Raw genomic sequence first — 9,405 nt, forward strand, 5'->3', positions numbered from 1 at the left:
AATGAACCAAGGAGAGAATCCTGAGGCATAGTACAGTTTAAGAAATGGGTAGAAGAAAAAAAAAATGTCCTTTATTTTGAGTAGAATTCCAAAGTCCCAGTTATATTCCCCAACCTTCCTCTATAGCAGTTTGTTTTAAAACTGAGGTTAGGTGAGGTAAAATTTGGGAGAAGAGAAACAGGGAAGGGAATGGGGATGGAGTTATTCTACAAAGGGTATTCTTACTTTTTTGGTTTGTTTTACTATTCTTCCATCTTCTTACTACCTAGATTCCTGATTATATTAGAATGATGATTTCCCAAGGTACACTGAGGTGTCCCCAAGGCACCGTGGCAAACTCTTAGGGGTGCTGCCAAAAAAAAATTGCATCCAAAAGTCTAAGGAAGACTTTATTCATTACCACTGCAACAGGGGGAGAGATGCTGAACTCAAGTCCGCTGAAGCAAAATGCAGGAGAGTTTCTAAGTGTTATGGAAGGCTAGCAGAAAAGTACTGAAGGACATTAGGGGGATGGTTGGTCAATGTGATTAGGCCATCCATGTTTCCTAACTGATGGATAATGAAGTTAGGCTCTCATCCCCCAACAGAGACTGGGAGATATGGGCACTGTCTTTCTGGTGATTACATTTTAAAAGGATGGCTCCCAGCTACTTGAGAAAGACATTTCTGGCTTATAAAACTGACAAGAGGCTGGGAGAAGATTTACATCTCAAAGGGGCAAAAAAACTTGAAATTGTAAGTTTTCTAAAGTAAATGCTCTGAATAAAGGGAAGTCAGATTCTATAGCCAGAAAGAAACTTGCCTAACATTTAGTCAACCTGAGGGGCATGTAAAGACATTCTTTGTCAGTACCTCATAATATATTTTTATATGCAAGAAAAGAACAGCAGTAGCTCCCAGATACCACACTGACTACAACTATTATATTGTTTTTATATAATTACTTTTGACTTAGGGCATGACATGGAAAAATTACTAAGACTTTAAAGGCACCATAAAGTGAGAATTTATGAATCTCCAGATTCGAACAAATAATGAAAGGGTATATAATCAGATGTTCTGTATTTAGCAGGAGGGGACTACTACTATGTTGGCAAGATACCAGGATAACACAAAACTCTTTTTTAAAAAGTTGGAGTTTAAAGGGTAAAATATTTATAGAACTAATTCTTTTTTTCCCCCATTTAACTTGTTTTAATGTTTCATCACAAATGGTGAAAAATACTAAAGTATAGACAAGAAAAATCATAATGTTGTGGCCAACATTATAAATATGGAATTATAAATTTAAAACATTTTCTGGTTTGAAAAATAAATCTGGTAGTCAATGCAGCTCTGTGGGGTCTGTGCATCTAGTAGGGCCAGTCTCTGAGTTCCTGATGGTGCTCGCCTTTATCCATTTTTCCAGGTCCTCCGCGCCCTACTTTTCTTCCTCTCATCTACTTCATCAAAGGTCCAGGGGGCTCGCCAGGGCCAAGCTGTCTTCCTCCACCAAAGCCACCTTGGTCCATGCCCTGGCCACCACAGAAACCTCCTCTATCTCCACCACGGCCACCTTTGAACATCCCACTGGGACCACCATGGTCCATGAGGCCGTCTCTTTCGCCCCATATATCACCAGGGCCACCTCTGCCATGGTCACTGCCCGGGGGTGGAAAGGGTGGTGGAAGGAAGCCTTCAGGCTTCGGGGCCTTACACTGGTTGCATTCTGTTCTCCAGGTGAAGTTCTGTTTTCCACAACCTGGATTGAGGCACTCCCAGTCTCCAGCTCATGCTGGACATTTCCTCCTCCAGATGGGTTCCCTTGGGAACCCCGGGGGCCTTTTGGGGGAAAGCAACCTCTGTCTTCTCCATGGGCTCCCATGTGACCCATGGGGCCCCCAGGACCTCCTGGGCCCCCTGGACCTGCATGAAGTGGCGGCGGCATCCATCTGCCCTCACAGGGTGGCATGCCACCCTGCAGGCTGTTCCTTGGAGGCTTCTTCTGAACAAGAGAAACCTTCAGTTTGCTCCCTTGAAAATCCTTCCCATCAAACCACTCCATGGCAGCCTTGGCAGTTGGTGGGTCTTCACAGGACACTGTAGCATCACCTTTGGGCTTTCCTGTTTCCTTGTCCAAGTAGATATTGATCATGGGTTGTCCGGTTCTCTTGTTCATCTTAACAACTCCACACTGCTTAAAGATGTCGGCCAGATCACCTAGAGTCACATTGTCATTTAACACTTGCACAGAAATTGCACTGTTGTCAAGAGTCTTCATCTGGATGTACAGGTGGGCCTAGACCAAGATCTGGTCCTTCATCCAAGGTTCCACCAGGTTTATTGAAGTCACCTCACTCTCCAGCACCCATTCCACCACATCCTCTTCCCCACCCACCTATGCTCATGCCTCCATGATCAAATCCCCCTCTTCCCCTGCCCCAGTTATCAGGGCCACTCATGCTCCGGTTTTCTCCTGGTCTGGAAAATCCTCCAGACTCCTGCCCATAAACACCCATGCTACTGTGGTGGTCCTGTTGGAATGAATTCTGCTGCCTGTAGCTGTTGCTCTGTTGGCTATATTGACTTGGTGCCTGCCTGTAGGATCCAGTTTTGGGGGGGATAACTAGTGGGTGGCTGCTGTCCATAGCTGCTTTGTTGACCATAGCTACTCTGTTGACCGTAGCTGCTCGGCTGCCCATAGATGTTCTGCTGAGAGTAACTGCTCTGATCATAACTAGTTGGCTGTGTAGAGGAGTAGCTGGTGGGAGGATAAGCTGGTGGGTGGTGCAGTGACTAGCTGCATGGAGTAGCTCCCAGGTACCTGGGGATAATTGTAGTTACTTTGTCCATATCCTAGGCTGGGCTGGTTGTAACCCCCTGTCCTAGATTGAGGTTGACTAGTCTCAGCGGGTTTGTTACCATCCTGTGGTCTTGCAAGTGCGGTGGCTGCCAGCTGCTGCCCATAGGATGGGTAAGCAGGCTGAGTGCCATAAGCAGACTGAGCTACACAGGAGGCCTGGGTAGTAGTGACCATAGCAGTGGTGATATCATAAGCACCAGTGCCATACCCCTGAACAGGCTGACTGTATGCCTGGGGGGCAGTTGGAGTAATATAACCAGCAGGAGGCTGTCCATAGAAGTTGCATAGGCCGTCTGCCCATAGGTAGCAGTGGTCTGAGCCTGGGTATAGCTGACATCAGTGACATATACACCATATGCCTGGGTGGTCTGTGCATATCCTTGAGTGGGATGGGCAGTGTATGCACTGTAGCCCTGCAAGGCTGCAGCTTGGCTGTATGTACTGTAATCCATGGATGCCATTTTCTCTCCTTTCTTCTCATTCTCTCAATGTCTGTCTCCCTCTCACTTTCCCTCTTATAGAACTAATTCTTAAGACAAAGTTGTATGAGAAGCTTTTCTGTCTTTTTTTGTTGTTGTTGACTCAGTCTCTTACAATGAGGATAAAAGACAATGATAGAAACTTTTCTGTCAGTCTATATAGATGAGTCATGGGAGGATCCTATTTCCTCACATATTCTATGCACCCACTCTGTTCACTTCCTCTTATTTGTCTTTTCCCTTGGCTGATTTTTAAATTTAAGGGTATGGATAATTTTACTGAGCATCATCTCTGCTTTCAAAGTATTCTTAGCTTCAAAACACTTTCTGGAAATACTCCTTATGCCCACGTAATATTCATTTACTTATATTAACTAATGTAAATGACTTTCTAGTTTAAGTTTTCAATAATAATCCATGAAAAATATATTTCTAAAGTGCTCAAGGACTAATGAAGGGGTCTTTATAAACTATGTTTTAATTGCATACATGATGAAGTGTATTTACATTACATACCAAAAGGATTCCAACAAAAGGAAATTTTCTACCAAGTATTTATTTTATGAAAGGGATCAGCAAAGGAGATAGAGAATCTAAGTTCAGAGAATTAAATGGAAAAATCTATCCATAGTATGGCATTATGGAATTAGTGGAAGAAATCAAGTTAAATGAGATTTCAAAGGATATATGCTTATCATCTGTAAAAAATAACCAACTAGTGATTGTGATGAGAAAATTTAATGGGATACTAGGAACAGAAATCAAATTGTCCTTGGTGAGGAATAATGTGAGAAGAGGAAATAATGAGAGAAAAGTATGAATAGTTCTTCCCAGAAGTTTGACTTGAAAGGTCAACTATTAACTAAAGCTTTAACTGAATGAGGAATTAGAGTTAAAGGAAGCTGTGGGGTATTAAGTGGGCATAATTAAATGTTAACTGGAAGAAACCAAAAGAAAGGAAAAAGTTGAAAGATAGATAGAGACATATATGTAACCTATACTCTATAATGTGTAGATCTATCTTCAATAACAGAAACTTGAAAAAGGCTATATTTAATATATTTTATACATCTCACTGAGATTTGTAAGATAATAGAATAGTCTAAGGTATTTATAAGATAATAAGGGAGGTAGAACGTAGAGATTTGATGAGAGTGGAGCAATTTAAGAAAATGCACTGGAGACACTGGATAGAGAACGGATTAAGAAAATAGTACTGAAACAGAGTGGAGATTAAGGACACAAGAATTTAACACCAGTCGTCATAATTTTTTAGAGATTTTATTTATTGATCTGAGAAAGGGAGAGAGAGGGGACATGTACACATGAGTTGGGGGACAGGGGCAGAGAGAGAAAAAGAAGCAGACTCTGTTGAGCAAGGAGCCAGATTGGCTAGATCCCAGGACAAAAACTGAGTCAAAGGTAGAACTGACTTCATCAGTCTTCCTAATTATCTGATTTTTCCCTAGCAGGGCTCAGCAACTGTGTTATCTATTGCTATGTAACAAATTACCCTAATACTTAGTAGCATCAAATAACAAGCTATTATAATGGATCAGGTATCTGTGAACAGGTTAGCTCTACAGTTCTTGCTCAACATGTCTCATGAAGTTACAGTCAAACTATAGTTCCTAAAGACACGATGAGGGCTGAAGGATTCACTTCCAAGTTCACCCACATGGCTGTTAAAAGAGTCTCCATATAGTTACTCACAACATGGCTTCCCCTAAAGTAAGTCATGAGAGAAAGACAGAGCCAGAGAGAATCAGAGGTCAACAGTGCCTTTATAACCTAATCTTGGAGTTATATACTACCACTTTTGCAATATTCTGTTTTTCACACTGACTGATCTTGGTCCAGTGTAGAAGGAGGCTTCATGCCAAAAGCTACAGATCATTCGGGGTCAATTTGAGATTGGCTACTACAGTAGGGGCAGAAAAGAGAATGCTGTCAAATTCACAGATGAATGATTTTGTCAAGTGGTAGAATATAGAAGAATATTGGAAAAGTAAGTTAAGAATATTGAAAAATTATTGGGTAAGCTGTTGGGATATGAACTTTGATCTGTAAATGAAAGAAAGTGAAGGATCTAGTGGGTAGGAAGGAAGTAGAGGAGTACTGGGGTTGGATAATAACAGAGTTAGATAACTAAATAACAGCATTAGACAATCTCAGTAGGAGCCCGAAATCATTTTCAGTTATTATTTCAAGTCCCAGAATGAGAAGGAAGAAACACTGTTGGTCAAAATGATATGAAGAGAAAATATTTGGAGATGATTGGAAAAGGAACTGCTAAGTCAGGATGGCAGGTGACAAGTGTGGAAAGAAAGATGTAAGTTCTAAAATATTTATTATGTTAGAGGAAGTGACGAAGAGTTCAAGACAAAGATGGGGAGGGAGTGTTTTTAACCCAGTGGACTGAGTCTCAGAAAACCAGCAGTTAGCCATTCCCTACTCAAGTGAATAGGTGAATAAGCTTAGAAAGCATCAAGGTACAGAAGTCTAGGTCACAAATCAAGCGTTCATTGGATGTAGGACCTGAAAAGACTTCATGGAAAGTCATTTCCTCATCAAGAAGCCATTTTTCAACTAAAAACAAGAAGGAAGAGCCAGAGGATTTAGGGAAAATTTCAGAGAGCATGAATTCTAGGACAGGGCAGAAAAGTAGGACTAAGTGTAGAAGAGAGGAGCTAGGTGGAATATGATGATGATCTGAAGGCTGTCAAATTGGGGGATGCTCAAAGGTTGCTTAAGATGTAAGATACATTGTACTTAACTGACTATAAAATTAATAAGAAAATTAATTCTAGCATCCCACCAGTCCACTGGTGTCTGAGGATAGGCTTTGTGGTAGCCTATGTAGCCTACAGATCTCTCTCTGAATTTTAACCCTGTCAGGCTTCAGCTACAACCCTGGAGTACTGGAATGTTCTAAAGAGGTTCATCTTGGTAGTGAATCAAAACCCCTAATGTTTCAGGATATAAATGAAGATACCATACAATGTTTGATAGTTTATACAACTAGCATTTCTGCAACAATGGATGAGCTGGTAGCATGTGGTAATATTGTTTGAAATGGATGTGAAGCTTAGTAGAACAGCATATTCTACACAACAGAGGTTTGGAATGGAGGGACTCTTACATAGCAGTACTATGAAATGATGATTCATTTATGAAAGCTGTAAGATTTATTGACTCTACCTATGCAATTTGAAGCAACTGTAGAAATTTTATAAAGCAACTAACGTCCATTGAGCTTAGTTTCTGACTGTCCGCTCTATTATTAAATTTTTGCTAGTGGTGGTGGAAATGGAGACATGAAGAGAAGGAATTGACTTATTTTCTTCATTTAAAGGATTTTTCAGTGTTCTACTTCTATTATAACACCAGTTCTTTAGAAAGCCATTCAGTAGCTGACATGTTTGTAAACAGTGAATTTTTTTGTTGATTTTTTTAAACTTTATTTTATTTTTTCAGTGTTCTAAGATTCATCGTTTATACATCACACCCAGTGCCCATTTAATACGTGCCCTCCTTAATACCCACCAACAGTGAATTTCTTAAGAAAAGAAAATATATTTAATTCATATTTGTATTTTCAGTGCCTAAAATAGCATCTATCCCACAGTAGGTACAGAAGGGATATTCTTTTTATTGTAGAACCTAAGAAACAAAAACTGAAGTGAATGTTGCCCAAAGTTACAGTAGTCACTTTAAAAGCAAGAGAAAGAGAGATAAAACTTTACTGTAGATTTTGCTGACTTGGTATTTATCCATTGTACTTATATTTTTTCTATGTATGTGTTTTTCTGTCAATTTAGCTTTATTTTGCTTTGAAGATTCAATTCTACCAAAGCAAATGAAAACTGTTCCCACTTAATTAGGAAAGTGCTATTTGAATCCTGATTCCCCACTTTGAGAATTGTCTCCTAATTTCTTTTAAAGATAAATACAAACACATCTGAAGATTTTATTAGTATCATTTTGCTATTATCAGTAATTACTTACATTAGTAAAATAACTGAGTTCAGGTAAACTTGTATGAAAAAGTTTGGCAGTTCCCTGGGTTTATCTCTCTTCTATTAATTTTCCTCATTTCATGAAAATTTCTAGTGTTGCAAATATAATAGTGATGTAAATTAAATGAAAATAGGTTGCTGATTGTTTGGGGACTTGTATTTTTCAAATCTTTTTTTTTCACTTTTTTAAAATTTTCTTTTCAGCGTGACAGTATTCATTGTTTTTGCACCACACCCAGTGCTCCATGCAATACGTGCCCTCCCTATTACCCACCACCTGGTTCCCCAACCTCCCACCCGCCCCCCCACCGCCCCTTCAAAACCCTCAGGTTGTTTTTCAGAGTCCATAGTCTCTCATGGTTTATCTCCCCTTCCAATTTCCCTCAACTCCCTTCTCCTGTATTTTTCAAATCTTAATGGTCACTAAAACAAATGCACCCTTATGAATTTCTCTTTACAAACTGTTTTCTATGCATCAGTATTTCTCTCCTTCTGACCACCCTCAATCCCCAGCTTGGAATTTCAATAGGAAAATAAAACCTACAAAATGAAAATGAAAATCAATCTTCTTTTATTTAGGAACAAATTAAATTCCCCTTCTAAAGTAATGATTTTTACCTTAAAGCAGTGGTAACTATCTTGTTGCTCTGTCAAGATTTCTCACCTCCTTATCTTACAACAGTTAACCTTAATAATCCCCTCACTTTCAAGCTCTTCCTGACTTATGGCTCTTTAAGCACTTCTGTTAAGCTTGATCGTTTACTTACACTTGGCCTCTAATGGAGTCAGTGTCACTTTGAGGATTGTAAATGGATTCTGCTGAAAATCAAGTTCTTCAGACACTCTAGAATTAATGTTTTTTTTTTTTTTAACCTTCTGGTAATTGATATCTATGTTAAATGGATTTTCGCCCTGAGTTTGTAGCTTCCTCTGAGCAAAATGAAAGGATACTGAATTCTGATTCCTTTTTGGTCTCCCAATATTTGATAACATCTAATAAATATCTTAATAAATATATAAGTAAGAAGATATGGTTCCATAATGGCAAACTTAAAAAGTATTTCATATAGAAATTATATTTTTAGAATCTCAAGACAGATTCTATCCTTAGTCATTTTATGTAAGTCAATAGGTCAGCTTTTATCCTAATCCTCTGTGATATTTCCAATATTCTATAATAAGTCTAAGCATTAAAAAAATTATAGTACTACTTATGTGAATGTATTTTAGAATATTCACATTTTTTCGCAAACAGTAACACCCTCATTTTCATATTTGAAGATAAGGAAAACTTTATCATTGACTACTTATTTATTTATGACTCTATATTTATAAATGATTCCTTTAATTGTCTTATTTTGAAAAGGAAATATCTTCCTTATTTTAACCCTCAGGAAGTTTCTGAGCAGGTCTTTAGGTATCCAAATCAAAGGAAGTATGGTTGTAATAAACTAAGAATTGTTTTGATTTTATTTTTTCCTTTGATTAGACTTCCCATTAATTAAAGGCATTTGAGACCATACTATGTCAAGAGCAAATATAGCAGCACTTGCTATTATAGAAAATAAGTACTGTATGGGCTAAATACTCTACCAAATATTTTTAGTATTCTAACTTGTTTTCTCTTTACAACAATTCTGTGAAAAAGGTAGTATAAATCTTATTAAGAGAAGAGGAAATAAATTCTCAGAAAGGTTAATAATTTTCTCAGTATTACCATGACTAATAAATGCTAGAACAGGAATTCTGACTCAGATGCACTGCATGTTATATTTATAAATACTGTTCAAATAGGTAAGGTGGTGATAAGGAAAAATACAAATCCTAAATACAGGGAGAATCTCCAAAGTAGGCAAAGGCTTCTTTCCATCAAGCTCAAGGAGATTGTTAACTTGCTTTTAAATAATGAATCAGTGCAAGTTGAAAGCACAGCTCCTTTTAAAGATTGAATAAATATTTGCTTTATAGCACATTCACTATTCTTTTATGTTAGGAAAAAATATAGCTTTACAGTGCATAATGACTTCTAATTTTCATTATATTGCATATTTCTTAAAAATACCCA

At 38.2% G+C, this 9,405-nt stretch overlaps 1 pseudogene; it reads right to left on the minus strand.

Annotated features, from left to right (window-relative positions):
• Window positions 1-1,352: 1,352 nt before the first annotated feature.
• On the minus strand, window positions 1,353-3,352 carry LOC123947032 (annotated as a pseudogene).
• Window positions 3,353-9,405: the final 6,053 nt, after the last annotated feature.

Source organism: Meles meles, chromosome 7 (assembly GCF_922984935.1).
Source record: "Meles meles chromosome 7, mMelMel3.1 paternal haplotype, whole genome shotgun sequence".
Taxonomy (NCBI): domain Eukaryota; kingdom Metazoa; phylum Chordata; class Mammalia; order Carnivora; family Mustelidae; genus Meles; species Meles meles.